This window comes from Canis lupus, chromosome 5, assembly GCF_048164855.1.
Source record: "Canis lupus baileyi chromosome 5, mCanLup2.hap1, whole genome shotgun sequence".
NCBI classification, from domain to species: domain Eukaryota; kingdom Metazoa; phylum Chordata; class Mammalia; order Carnivora; family Canidae; genus Canis; species Canis lupus.
The window spans coordinates 82,230,597-82,235,007 of NC_132842.1; the positions used below are offsets into that span (position 1 = coordinate 82,230,597).

Consider the following 4,411-nt stretch of genomic DNA (forward strand, 5'->3'; position numbering starts at 1 on the left):
ACTCTGGGCGCCTGAGTGGCTCAGTCAGTGAAGCATCTGCCTTCAGCTCAGGTCATGATCCCAGAGGGGCCCGGGGATCGAGTCCCATATAGGCTCCCTGCTCAGCCAGGGAGCCTGCTTCTCCCTCTGCCCCTGCTGCGACCCCTGCTTGGGTGCAGCTCCCTCTCTGTCAAATAAATAAATAAATAGCATCTTTAAAGAAAAATGAAGAACTTTTTAAAAAAAGGTGCAGCTTCAAGGAGGGGACACCGTGAAAAGGGAGTTTGCAAAAAGCATTTGTTCGAAGGGGAGGCAGTGCTGGGGGGATGGCACAGGTGCCCCGGCGGTGACGGTGACGGTGGTCTCAGAGCGGCCTGTGCACCTGGCGTGAGGTCACCTGGCGTGAGGTCACTCAATCCTCGCAACCACCCTGGTTGGTCAGCGTTGGGCAGGAGGACTCAGGCTCCGAGAGGTGACACGACGTGTCCAAGGTCACAGCGGCAGCTGGAACCTGACTCGGGTTCTGAAACCAGTCCAGTGTCCTGCAGCCTGTGACCGAGTGAGAAGGCACTTTACAAACCAAACCGTACAGTGACGAACGTCCTCCCCCTCCTCCTCCCCTCCTCCCCCTCCTCCTTGTCATTTTATTTTTTACCGTAATTGCTGCATCTGAGCAGGTTTCCCCCAGCGGCCAGCGTCCTCCTCAGTCCTGCCACCGGGGGGCAGCAGAGCCCTCAGTCCGGAGAGAGCGCCCGGCCTACTCCTCAGGCCCCGGGGATGAGGCGTCCCGAGGCTTCCCGGGGGCAGCGGGGGCAGCGGCCGGGCAGGGGGCAGGGGCGCGGGGAGGGCGCAGCCCCCGGAAGACAGGCCTCAGCTCGGAGAGGAAGGGGTCTGACACGCAGGCTGGTGATGATGGGGGCCCCCTCCTCCAGGAAGCCCGCCGGCTGCCTCCAGCGCCGGTGGGGAGCCCCCTCCTTCCCTCACGGCCGGCCTCCGGGGCCTGTGGCCACCTCCCTGCTCCCGCGGCCGGTCAGCTCTCTCTGACTCCCTCCGGGGCGCTCAGGCTGCCCGAGGCGCTGTGAACACAAGCGTGGGGCTGTGTGGGCACCGAGTGCAGAGCCCCTTCCCTCGGAGGTGAAGGGCAAGGGAGGGTCCCTAACACGGGTGCTTATCCCCAGAGGCTCTGGACACACGCCCTGGGCCTCGGATGTCCCAGGCTTTATGCCAAGTTCTTGGCTACCTGGTGGGACAGTAAACACCCCCACCAGCGGGTACTAAGCGTTGGCCCGTGGGCCGCACCGATCACCTCCTTAACCGAGGTGTCGGCCCTCCGAGCAGGTTCTGTTGGTAGCGCCCACATTTTACAGAGGAAACCAGGGCTCAGAGAGGGGAAGCGACTTGCCTGAGGCCGCACAGCACCGGAGACACAAAGCTTCTTTGCACCCAGGCCCACTTGACCCAGAGCCTACTCCCCGAAGCCTTTTGCTGGAACAAGCACGTCCTCCCGGCTCTGCAGCCATCTCCAGTCACAGAGGCCCTGCCGTCACCAGCACGTTCCCGCCGCATCTCTGGGAGGTGGGCTGACACGGGGAGCTGATGATGCCGACGCCCCACGGTCCACTCTGCTTCCCGCCCGTGTGCCCGGCCCTCCCGACGCCTCCGCCCCCTCCGCTCACTCCTGCCCTGCTAGGGTGCGGGATGGTGCCGTTTGCAGCAGACGAGCCCCGATCCTGTTGGCCCCCGTAAGGTGTGACAAGTGCGTGTGACGGGCCTGCTGGGCTCCCTGGCCTGCCCCCCGCTGCCCAGGACAGGGGTGCTCCCGACCCGGTCCTCTGCGTGGTTCCATCTAGGCGGCGGGATGCCCCGGACCTCATCCCGGGGAGGCCTCTGGCGCCCCTAGGCCTGGCACAGGGCCACTGACATTCTCCAAAGGAGGACACCAATGGTGTCACATCAGCCTGGCCTTGGCGCCCGTCTCTGCCTGCCCCTGTCAGGGTGGGGCGGAACAAGGCGCTGCGGAAGGCAGGTGCCGACGGGCCCGGGGAGGCTGTACTGCTGGGCGGAGGTGGTGGCCAGCGGCACCGGCCACTCCAGGCCCCAGGGACACCTTGGAGCAGGTCCCTGCCTCCAGCTCTGCCTGTGGGACCCGGGGCCTTGGGGGTCCAGGCGGCAGGAGGGGGCTGCCCAGGGCACCGGGGGGTAAATGCGCACGGGCTGGCTGGTGCAGAGCCGCAGCGCAGGCTGGGGAGCCCACACCCCCTTTCCCCAAACAGGTGCCTCCCTTCTGGACTCCCCCACCGCATCTGCAGGCTTCCAGGAAAGGGCCGATGCAATCGCTGAGTCGGCTGGCGGAGGCTGGTATCACCCTGGCGGCTCCACAGGACGAGCCTGCTGTTCCCAGGGCCCAGCAGAGCCTGCCCGGCAGCCCGGACCTGGCCAGGCTCCCGTTACCCGCCCTGCTCCTGTTCCTGCTGGGCCCTGGTCCCACCCTCTGGCCCCCACGTCACCTCACCCTCAGGTCCAGCCCCTGTCCTGTGGCCCAGATGCCAACCCTACTCGTCCTGGGACAGGCTGGGGTGTCAGGACCCCTGGCCGTGCCCACTCCCCACCCGACAATGCCAGGAGCCCCAGTCTTGGTGTAGGGTTGATTTCCAGGACCAAGTCTGTTTTGGCTGTGTGGCCTTGGGCAGGTCCCCTTACCTCTCTGAGCCTCACTTCCCTCAATGATGACCGCGAGCTGTGCCGTGAAAACACGGAAAGTGCCGAGCAGGGAACCCGGCGTGACGATCAGGAAATGTCCTTTACAGACTCTTCCCCGCTCGACCTGTTCTTCGGGGCCTGTGGGGAAGGAGGAAGCTGCGGGCCCTTCCGCTTGCCCACCTAACATTAATCAGCATGCAATCATTATGCTCCACACGCGGCTCTAATTGTTCGCTTGTGAAATGGGCCCCAGCCCTGGAGCTCCCACATCCAGGCCCGGGCTCCGGGCTCGGGCCCCGCTGGCTCAAGCACCGGGTCGGGGGCTCCTGGCCCTGACGGGGCCTGAGATGTGGGTGCGGAGTGGGCGCTGCCCGGGGCCCCCCTGCCGGGCGAGGTCGGGATTTGGGAGACTCCAGGCGGTCAGAGAGGGGAGTGGGCAAGACCCGGGGGTGGAGGCCCGGGGGGCTTGGGGTGCCCCTAGCCCAGAAGCCCATGCTGGAGGTTGGCGCCCACGCCCCGGCTCGGGTAGCGGCACGGCAGCCCTGCTCCAGGCAGCTTCTTGCTTGTGTTGAGTTGGGGACAATTGATGAACGTGTCTTAGTAGTTAGCAGTGTGGCGGGCACCATGCAGGACGGGCAGAGGGCGGGGGGGTGAGAGACGAGCTGGGGCTTGGGGAGGACTCCCCAAGGGACTGGGAGAGGGAGGAGTGTGGGAGTGAGCGAGCGGGGGATTGAACGGGAATGAATGAATGCGAGTGAATTAGTGAATGAGTAAGCCAGTGCGTACCTCGTATTAGCAAACACTTACGCAGCGCTCGCTGCACGCCCCACGCTGTTCTAAGCACCTTAGCTGTGAGGTGGTGCGATGACTGCCTTGCGATGGAGAGTGGACCCCCCGCACCGAGGAGTCAAGTATGGTGCTCAAAGTCACACAGCTGGCGAGTGACTGAGTTGGGACTTGAACCCACGCCGGCTGGCTCGACTCTCTGGGTAGGGAATGGGAGCCTAGCTCCGGGGCTATAAAGAGAGTTAAAGGCTGAGGGGTGAGAAGATGGATTTTGGGGCCTGGGCCTTGAGGCTTCAGACCTCACACGGTTCCTTCTTTCCTTCCGTCCAGCACCTGCTGGTCACGTGCTCACTCGTCCACTCGCTGAATGCTGGCCTTAGGAGAGGGAGGGTGGGGTTAGTAAGATTCTGTTCTGCCTTGGCAGCATTTGTCCTTCAGGGCTCAGCCTAGGTGCCACCTCCTCCAGGAAGTCTTGTCTGACTTCCTCTGCAGAGGGCTCGCAAAAGCCCAGTGCTTTTGTCTCTGAATTTTTGGCATGCCATGGGTGCTCAATACATGCTTCATGAGCAAAATGTTGGTACTGAGCCTCCTCCCGGGTATTCCTGCTGCTACGGGCTCTCTGCCCGCCCCGCCTACCCCCAGCGCCTGCTCACTGCAGCCAGGGCGCTCCAGTGTCTGTGTAGAGCCCACGGGGTCCCTATACCCGCACCCCCCAAAGTCCTTCCCCTCTTGGAGTGGAAACCCTGCAGGCACTGGTTTCAGCCAGGGGCCACCTTCAGCAGGGCTGGGACTCAGACTCTCCCCTGCACGGGAGGGAGGGGACTGGGCCCGCCCTGCCTCAGCAACCCACAGAAGCCTCTTCCTTCTGTTGGCTAAATGTTTGTTTTCAAATTCCTGAGGTCTGCGTCACCCCCACCCCTGTCCCCGCTGGTCCCTGGCCTGGCCC

General features: G+C 64.1%; 1 long non-coding RNA gene across 1 annotated transcript; it reads right to left on the reverse strand.

The window, feature by feature from the left end:
* Positions 1 to 234: 234 nt before the first annotated feature.
* LOC140633073 (uncharacterized) lies at positions 235 to 2,775 on the reverse strand. The gene is made up of 3 exons (XR_012030711.1): positions 2,680 to 2,775; positions 635 to 1,559; positions 235 to 528 (listed from the first exon to the last, which is right to left on the reverse strand). It is a non-coding gene; the product is annotated as an uncharacterized lncRNA (long non-coding RNA).
* Positions 2,776 to 4,411: the final 1,636 nt, after the last annotated feature.